The sequence below is a fragment of the Haplochromis burtoni genome, unplaced genomic scaffold (assembly GCF_018398535.1).
Source record: "Haplochromis burtoni strain Fernald_Lab_line unplaced genomic scaffold, NCSU_Asbu1 Contig_231, whole genome shotgun sequence".
Lineage (NCBI taxonomy): Eukaryota > Metazoa > Chordata > Actinopteri > Cichliformes > Cichlidae > Haplochromis > Haplochromis burtoni.
Window position 1 is genome coordinate 955156 of NW_024582592.1, and position 10414 is coordinate 965569.

The following is a 10414-nucleotide window of genomic DNA, read 5'->3' on the forward strand; positions in this document are numbered from 1 at the left end:
AGAGGAGATGCTCCAACACCATTGTGAAGTTTGCTGACGACACAGTGGTGTTGGGTGCCATCTCCAACAACGATGAGACGGCCTACATGGATGAAGTGAAGAATCTGGCATCGTGGTGCCAGGACAACCACCTCCAGCTGAACGTCAGCAAGACCAAGGAGCTGGTGGTGGACTTCAGAAGGGGTCAGCACAGAGACTACAAGCCCATTATCATCAATGGAGCTCCAGTGGAGAGGGTGCAGTCCTTCAAGTATCTTGGTGTCCACATCTCCTCAGACCTGACATGGGCTGCCCACATTCAGGTCCAGACCAAAAAGGCTAGGCAGCGCCTGTATCACCTACGACAACTGAGGAAGTTCAGGGTCTCTCCAAAGATCCTCAGGATTTTCTATACAGGCGCTGTGGAGAGCATCCTCACACAGAACATGACATCGTGGTTTGGGAACAGCTGTGTGAAGGACCAAAAAGCTCTCCAGAGAGTGATCCGTACAGCAGAACGCTGCTGCAGGATTGCTCTCCCCCCGCTTCAGGACACCTACACCAGGAGATGCCGGACTAGAGCAGCGCAGATACTGAAGGACCCGTCCCATCCTGGCAACAAACTGTTCCAACTTCTGCAATCTGGTAGAAGGTTCCGCATCATTCCGGGCAAGGACAGAGAGACTCAAGAGGAGCTTCTATCCCCAAGCCATCCGTGCCCTAAACACACACACCCGCCCTCTCACATCATCTATAATTGACTGAGACAGGACTCTTCCAGACACTAAACCAAGGCACAATGTACATTTCAATTCCTTTAATTTTAAATATGTTTATATTGTCTATCCTGTAAAATAGTCAGATGTCTATTCATATTAATGTACAGAATTCACCTGCTTGCTGCTACTACTGCACATTCACCCAATGTATATACTATATATATATATATATATATATATATGTATATATATATATATATATATATATATATATATATATGTTCTCCCCCCCCCCCCCCCCCCCCCTCCCCCCCCCCCCCCCCCCCCAATTTTTTGCACATGTCGAGGAGCGTGTCAGGCTACATTTCACTGTGTGTTATACTTGTATAACTATGCATGTGACAAATAAAGAACCTTGATCCTTGAACCCAGAGGATGGGTCCCAGCCCCCGGCCGACTCTGGACCCCTGGAGGTTAAGAAGCCAGCTGAGGACTGCATCCGGCTGTCGCTGCCTGAGCTGAGTCAATGCTCTGTGCAGCTGCAGTCTGCTTTGTGTTTGCCAGAGGCCCGTGCGCCTGCTGGTTCTGATCTGTTCCTGCCAGAGGCCCGTGGCCTGCTGGTTCTGACCCGTACTGCCAGAGGCCCGTGGCCTAGCTGGCTCTGAACTGTGCCGTGCCAGAGGCCCGTGTGCCTACTGGTTCTGAACTGTGCCTGCCAGAGGTCCCCGCGCCTGCTGGTTTTGTCCTGTGTGTTCCAGGGGCCCCTGTGCCCACTGGTCCTGAGCCTGTCTCGTCAGCTGGGGGTGCCCGAGGAGCCCGTCCAGCCTCAAGACTCGTCAGCTGGAGGTTCAGGAGAACCGAGCCAGCTCCTGCCTCGTCAGCTGGGGGGCCCGAGGAGCCCGCCCAGCTTCCTGTCTCGCCAGCTGGAGGGCCCGAGGAGCCCGTCCAGCCTCAAGACTCGTCAGCTGGAGGTTCAGGAGAACCTAGCCAGCCTCCTGCCTCGTCAGCTGGGGGGCCCGAGGAGCCCGTCCAGCCTCAAGACTCGTCAGCTGGAGGTTCAGGAGAACCGAGCCAGCTTCCTGCCTCGTCAGCTGGGGGGCCCGAGGAGCCCGCCCAGCTTCCTGTCTCGCCAGCTGGAGGGCCCGAGGAGCCCGTCCAGCCTCAAGACTCGTCAGCTGGAGGTTCAGGAGAACCTAGCCAGCCTCCTGCCTCGTCAGCTGGGGGGCCCGAGGAGCCCGACCAGCCTCAAGACTCGTCAGCTGGAGGTTCAGGAGAACCGAGCCAGCTTCCTGCCTCGTCAGCTGGGGGGCCCGAGGAGCCCGCCCAGCTTCCTGTCTCGCCAGCTGGAGGGCCCGAGGAGCCCGTCCAGCCTTAAGACTCGTCAGCTGGAGGTTCAGGAGAACCTAGCCAGCCTCCTGCCTCGTCAGCTGGGGGGCCCGAGGAGCCACTCCAGTCCTCAAGACTCGTCAGCTGGAGGTTCAGGAGAACCTAGCCAGCTCCTGCTCTCGTCAGCTGGGGGGCCCGAGGAGCCCGCCAGCTTTCTGCCTCGTCAGCTGGGGGGCCCGAGGAGCCCGTCCAGCCCCAAGACCCATCATCGCCACCAGCTGCAGCCTCTGTGTCTCCATCCTCGCCAGCTGCAGCCTCTGTGTCTTCACCCACGCCGTCGCCTGGTCCAGCTACTGCTTCACCCACGCCGTCGTCTGGTCCAGCCTCCGCTTCAGCCTCGTCTGGTCCAGCCTCCGCTTCAGCTTCAGCTTCGTCTGGTCCAGCCTCCGCTTCAGCTTCAGCTTCGTCTGGTCCAGCCTCCGCTTCAGCTTCGCCTGGCCCAGCCTCCGCTTCAGCTTCGTCTGGTCCAGCCTCCGCTTCAGCTTCAGCCTCATCTGGTCCAGCCTCCGCTTCAGCTTCAGCTTCGCTGGTCCAGCCTCCGCTTCAGCCGCGCCTGGTCCAGCCTCTGCTTAGGCTAGCCTCGTCTGGTCCAGCCTCGCAGCTTCAGCCTCGTCTGGTCCAGCCTCGCTTCAGCTTCAGCTGTTCTGGTCCAGCCTCTGCTCGCGCTTCCGTTGTTCGTCTCGTCTGGTGCTGCGAAGGCCACGCCACCTTCGGGTCCCGAACTGCCGCCTCGACATCGGCGGTCATCTGCCAGGCCGCTGGTGGAACGTCATCGTCAACATGGACGACCTCCTAGACGCCGCCGCTGCCTTCCGCGCGGTCGGCCTCCAGACTTGTGTCATCGCCGCCGTTGCTGTCCGCACGGTCGGCCTCCAGACTTGTGTCATCGCCGCCATTGCTGTCCGCACGGTCGGCCGCCTGAACGGGTTCCTCGTCGCCGCCGTTGCTGTCCGCACGGTCGTCCGCCTGAACGGTTTCCCCGTCGCCGCCGCTGCCGTGTGCACGGTCGGCCCCCTGAACTGCCTCCACTCCGCCACCGCTGCCTCCCGCTCGGTCGGCTTTCGGATCTGTGTCGCCGACGTGGCCGGCCTCAGAAGATGAACTGTCCTGGACTTCTGAGTTGTCGGCCTCCGGGCCGGCCTCCTGAACTGTGTTTTTTCTTGTACTCCGGCATGTGTGTTTTTGTTTTGGACAATCCTCGCGGTTCGCTGGAGCTTGTTTTGTTCGGGGTTGGTCCCTCCGTCCTGGGCCCCCGCCGCCCGCCCTGGGTTGGTCGTTTGTTTTTGTTTTGGGCTGTCTGGAGCCAGCCCTTGGTGGGGGGGTACTGTCATGGTCCTGGGTCGTTGACCCAGCGTTTTGTGTTTATTCTGATTTGTATTAGTTTAGGGTTGAACCTGTAGTTTGGTGTATTGTCAGCCCTACCTGTGTCTGTCCTTGGTGATCTGTTCATGTCCCCGTGTTGTGCTGTAAAACAGTCTGGGTGTTTCCTGTTTTACTTTGTAGGTCTGTGTCTCGTTATGCCCATTAGTTCCAGCTGTGTCCCCTCCTGTGTGCCATTTCCTCATTACCTGGTGTGTGTATTTATAGTTGGTGTCTGCCTGTGCTCCTCGTCGGCTTGTCTGCATTCATCAGTCTACCTCTGCGTTAATCTGCATTCATCCGTGTATTTCTGCGTATCTCTGCATTCCATGGTGTCCTGTCTCTGAGTCCCTCTGCCCCGCACCCCCTTTGTATGGTCTCAGGTTTGTCATTTAGTTTCTCCCAGTTTAGGTTCCCGTTTGTAAATTACTCATACCTCGTTGCCTGTTTTTGCCACCACCACCCTTGTAAATAAAACATCACTCGTATCATCAGTTTGCTGCATCTTGGGCCCTCCTTTTCCTCCACTCCACATGGCTCACTCCGCCAGCCGTGACACAAAGAACCACCAATGCACCGATGTCTGAGGGCATCTGCCACTGGCAGGGGGAGTTGTGGGGGGAGATAGGCCTCCATACCTTGGAGGGCCTGAGATGTCCCCAGAGAGGTGGTGTCTGATACCTGACCTGACATATGGACACAGACATACAGGCACACACAGATACAAACATCCATTCCCACCCTCATGCTCTCATATGCAATTACTCAACACTCAACCAACGTGGAGACAGACATAAAGAGACGCTGTACACACAATCACACTCCCCAAGCGTACTCTATACCCCAGGTCTAGGTACCCTTGCCCCTGGAGGGGGAAACTGCACCCAGACCCAGGTAGTGTTACCCTTTTCCCTGGGGTGGAGAGAAGCAGACTGCCCCGACTCCGCAGCAGCAGGGAGGCCCCACTTTCCAGACCCCAATCGGATGCTGCTTTTTTCTATCTGTTAACATGTCTGGAGTCATCACAGAGGAGATGGTCTAGTGTTAGCTGACTTTCTTATGCATCTACTGTTTTTTCTCCATTTTTACATTTTGTAAAGACCGAGTATTTATATTCAGTTTCAGTTCTTCTTCACTTCTGTCACATAAAGCAGACTGTGACTGTATCACTAGGCTACCGACTGCAGTGTTGGATAGCAGTGTTATGATCAGTGCAGTGTGTGTGTGTATGCATGCCTACAGTATAATTCCTCACCCTGGATCTTATGCCTCTGTGGAAATATGTGCAAGTGTGAGTAGAGGCTGACGCGTAAATGACCAAGTATTCCTCCGTGGCCGTGATGTAACAGTCTGGTTTCATTAAAGAGATCCCAATTTCCCTCTGCTTAATTTTTCATCACAGCAATCCACGAGCACTCTCAGCCTTCACAGTCACCAGAAGGATGTCTTTTACTTTCCTGAATATCAGAAATATGTAAATATGCTAAAGAAGCTTTGAATCGTCTTTGATTTGCTCTGGTAATTTGTTATATTTAATGTTTGATTATTTATATCTGGAAGATTTTTTATTAATTAGTTTGAAAACAAAATCTTGGATCTATATCTTGTATTTTCCTTCCTCACTGTGAAAACACAGATGGCAGCCAGGTGTGCGTCATCCCACATCTGAACCTTTGTTGCTGTGTTTGCATACTAACCAGTGGCCTCTCTGCAGTGTTATTTCATCATCCTGCTCACACTTGTCTCTTAGAAACTCATTCAAGGAAAGATCTTTAGATTAAACTGCTGTTTGCAAACATGCTGTGGAAAAGAACAGAACCACAGACGTGCCTTTCACAGCAGAAAATGCTGGTACATAAATGAAGCGCGCAGGTTCTCTGGGTTGTTGTTATTATTAACATCAAGGGTTTCTGAGAGCATTGCTTCAGGTTGCAAGGGGCTCTGCCACTGTGGGCTGCCCTAGTTTCATCATTAGGTCTGTTTTTATGGAGCAAGCTGGCAAACTAAATATAGCTGCACAGTGGGCTCAGTCTCACAGCGGAAAGAACAAAACCATCTCTTGTTGTTGTTGCTGATGATAAATGCAGATGACGCTGTGATGTGGATGAGTCAGAATGAGAAACGATTCTTTCTTCGACTTTCCTCCAGTTGCTTCGAGAGAATTTGTCTCAGATGCATTGTTGAGCTCTGCGAGTAGACGACGAAACATCAGGGAGACAAGCAGAACGTCTGAATATTCAGACACTGTGCGGGTCCCACATTCCTTTCATGGGACCTGCGTCGTATACTGGGGCATCCAACAGGCAGAGCTATAAAGCCCAGTTAAAGATTACAGGTATCCTAATCCTGGTTATCAGTTTTGAAGTGGAGTTACATAGGACACTGATTTTGGCTACAAAAACAGGCTTAAATTAAAATATCGTTTCCAAAAGAAGTGAACAGCTGACTCCTCGGAGCAACATTTAGTGTGAAACACCGAATGACATGCACTGTATAAAAATGAATGTAAATACTGACACTCATTTATTTTAGATTTAAAGAAGCGTCAGCATTGTTGTTTTAAGAGCCAAGAGTGACCATATTTGGATGTTAGGAACCTGTGCAGACGCACGTATCTGCTAATTAATGATCAGCAGAATCACGACCAGAAACACATACTTCAGATTCAGTCAGGATATTATTCAAAATTCATATTTTTGACATTAAACACACAACAGGAAGCTGAAGAATAATAATAGCGCAACAGGAGGCACAACACAGAAAACCCTCACTTACAGCTAATTGTTAGGCATGCCTGAGATCGTGTCAGTGGGAGCAACTGGAAATCAAACTTTTAGGGAGCTGGATCAGGTTAAAGCCCATCTAATCTGATCCAGCTGTGCTGGACATTTGTGCAGCTCTGTCAGGTTACTTCTAGAAAAGGTCAGAGCTTCAGTGCATGTGAGAAAAAACCTTACCTACTTGTACTAAGTTTATGGGCGGCTGTGAGCACTTAAAGTAGCTAGCTAAGGTGTGAAAGAGTCACAAGTTCTAGTTCCAAGGTTGTGTGTTAGTCACGTTTTTGGAGACGTCTGTGACCCGCCAGCTCCATAGCAGACAGCGAGGTCGAGGATCATTAGAGCCGGCGAGAACAGCGGACTCCCAGCATATCGTTTTCAACCCCCCTCTTTTCGCTACTCAGGTTAAACAAACCCAAAACCCCAGTAGCTGTCTATTGTATTGAGTGTCCACTAAAATAAAAATAGAAGCGTTCTAACATCTCACCTGCTTGTTTTTATTAAGGTATGTACACGTATGTACATGTACACTATTTTTATTAGAGATTTCACTACTGAGGTTAAACATGACATATAAGTCACTTAGATCACTTCTAAATGTTAATGTTTGGTTTATTTCAGTGTTTTATTTGTTCCTGAGTAAACCGGTTTGGCTGTGATTAAAGTTAAGCTTCATAACATATTACTCACAGTTAAATTAAGAGGGGACGGCAGTAAAAACTCCGGACCTGTGACATCATCAAGTACGCTGGTGTTCCAATTGTAAAAATCGCGAGTACGTGCTCGCGTTCTCGGCAAGTCCGTACTCCCGTGCGGTCTCGGCAAGTCCGGTCTCGCCGAGAACATGAGTATGTACTCGCGTACTTAGAATTTAGAAAGGGCCAATGACTGTAGAAAACATGGACGACGCGACAGCTCCCCAAAAATGAACCCAAAACGTCTCTATCGCCCTCTGGTGTCTGGCTGCAGTATAGGTCAGCTGGAGTATAGGTCCGCCTCCTCCATGTTAGTGGATAGGACTGGGGTCAGACTAAAATAGATTAATTCTCCTCAGATAATTTTTTAATTCCTACCGCGGTGATGTTAAATTGGGGTGTAACGTCATCATAAGAGCTTTGACTGGCAGTCACGGAGAAACTTGCGTATCTCTGTTCGGGAATAGCAGATAGAGCGTAGGCTCTGAGAGGACGCCCAGCGTTTACGCTGCGAAAACACGACCGACTGTTTTAACCTGACAGCCTGAGGTGTTCTTCAGTAAACTGGACTACCCGACAGAAGGACCCGAGGCCCTGCTGCACTTTTTCGGTAAGTTAAACGTGTTTGTAAGCTAATCCGTAACTACCGTCCTTAGCTCGGTCCTGAGACCTAGCTAGCTAAGATGAGCACTCGGCTGTCAGGGTTCGTTTAGCTAATTGTGCAGGTGAATGAATTTACACCGACTAAAGAAATCAAGAGAAACGCTCCGGGCTGCTCAGTCACTAATTACTGTTACTGTACTTTTATTACAAGTATTATACTGTAAAAGCAACAGGCTGCATCCTGCTTCAGCTCCTGTGCAGAGCTGATTATTAAATATGTGCAAACAACAGCATGTTTTCAGTCTCCACATGTGTAAAGACAGTAACACCAATTTTTTTTTAAGCTTGTACTTCAGTAACTCCTCATTAATCTGTAACTGTGGATTAAACTGTAGAACTGAAAATGTGAGAGAAGAGCTTCAGATTCTGAGTGTGTGAGGACAGAAGGATCAGCTTTATTTCAGACTTGAGATAAACTTTATATTTCAGTTTGTGATGGTTCTGTTGTCTTTGTGATTACAGGGGCTGCCCTCAGATTCAGACCTCAGCACCACTCAGTGACAGCAGACAGATCATCCAACATGTTCACATGTTAACTGCAAAATTACCTGATGAAAACAGTACAAAGGTTAAAGTACCACATATGCCATCAGCTGCATCCACAAATATCTGCCAGTCAGTTGTGTCAAAGCAGTCCTGTAGGACCTCGTCAGCCTCACTGTCCCATTTGTAGAGGACCCTGGAAGCTGGTTTTTCCTGTTTTAGTCTTTGTCTGTATGCAGGCAGCAGCAGTATGGAACAATGGTCTGTCTTGCCAAAAGCTAGGGAGGGGTTTGTAGCACTCTTTGAATGGAGTGTAACAGTGGTCTAGTGTTTGATCACCTCTTGTGGGGAAGGAGATGTGCTGATAGTATTTGGGGAGAACCTTCTTCATATTGGCTCTGTTGAAGTCTCCCAGCACAATAAAGGCAGCTTCTGGATTTTTGTTCTCAAGTCCAGTAATGATTTTATACAGTTCGTCCATAGCCGTAGCTTTATCAGCGTGTGGGGGAATGTAAACAGCTGAGAGGAGAACTGAGCTGAACTCCCTCGGGAGGTAAAAAGGCCTGACTTTGGTTTTCTAGGGAAACCATGGGGTCAAATTTGACCCCATGGTTTCCCTAGAAAACCAATGGGGTCGGCTCTGACCCCATGGGTTCTCCAGGATTAATGGTCAGTAGCTCGAGGCTCTGAGAGCAGTAAGTTTTTAAGAATCACACATCTCTAGCCCACAAAGAGTTAACCATAAAGCACACCACTCCTCCCCTTTTCTTGCCTGAGTCCTTCGTTCGGTCTCCCCGGTAAACGGTGAATCCATCCGGCGTGATGGCACAGTCAGGGACGCTGGGCTCCAGCCATGTCTCTGTGAAGGCCAGAACGCAGCAGTTCCTGATGTCTTGTTGGTGTTTAATGGTGCACGCAGCTCGTCAAGTTTGTTGTCCAGAGACTGGAGATTCACGAGCAGGATGCTGGGCAGAGGTGGCTTGCTGTTTCTCTGTCGCGTTCGGCATAAAACTCCGGCGCGTTTCCCCCTCTTTGTTTTCCCTCAACGTCGCGCGGGTAAACAAAGGATCCCAGGCAGCAGAGCGTCCACGGAGTCAAAACCCGCTGTAAAGTCCGGACTGGCTGACAAATGTAGCTCCAAAAGCGTTTGTCTGTCATACCAAGTGTATGATCGTGCTGTGCGCACAGAAATAGAAAGCAGTACAAAATAAATAATAACATTTTTGCTGAGATGGCTGGGAGCTCTCGTCGGTGCAGCCATCTTACAGCGCAACCGGACGTATAAGCTGATCTCATTGCTGTCTAAAAATGGATAACAAAACCTAAGGAGTCCTGAATCCTTCAATAACACAGACTATTAGAGTAACAGGTGTGTAGCATCGCTAACTAGGTAGCAACAAGCCACCAACACATTGCGTATGCTAGCCGCTAATCTAGCAAATGAATTAAAAACAGAGTGATTTTAGATGTTGTAGAACTATAAGATGGCAATCTGTGTCTTTTTCATAACAGTGACGTTGTCAAGAACCGTAGTTCTAACACGCAAGCTAGACCCAGAAGCAAACACAATACGCAGGAATGCACACAGAATAAACTTTATTTCTTAATTAAGGGTGCCCCGGAATAACCAACGGAAAACATGCTGTTTTAGAACAAAAGAGACCCTGAGATAAACGATTCGGGAACACACTGATCAGGACCGTGGGAGGCTGCAACAGAAAAAGGGAGAGACCCAGATGGCAAGGAAACATTGAAACAATGTTTAGTCAATATCAGGCGATGTCATTGAATCAATGTTAAGGTGTGACCTTGACCTAACATCACTCTTGCATCCTTTTTTAATATTGAAACAACGTCAGGTTTTGATATTGAATCAATGTTGAAACCTGACATTGATTCAACGTTATATTTTCTAATACTGTTGACATTGAAACAATGTCAGATTCTGATATTGAAACACTATTGAGCTATGGTGTTGATTTTCCGCCTCTTTCGCACAGTTGCTTTTTATTAAAACAACAGTTAAATCATGACTGGAAATCTACCTTTCTTTATAGGTATTTTAACCAATACTAAACTACTGCATGTTTCCATCAATACTTAAACCACCTAAACACATAATTGTACTTATTCCTCAAATTGGACACCCTTTATAAAAAAAAATGTCTCACAAGGTATCATGTCAATATTAATATCCTAAAATAAGACAGCATTGCATGTGATGTAACAGAGAAAAAAAACTAAACAAAAAAAAGGTCAATAAACATGTTTCGTTTGCTAAATACTTTATTAAAAGAGAGTTTCCTATTTACATTTCTATGTTTCACATAAGTTTGTAATTTTTACTCTGGGA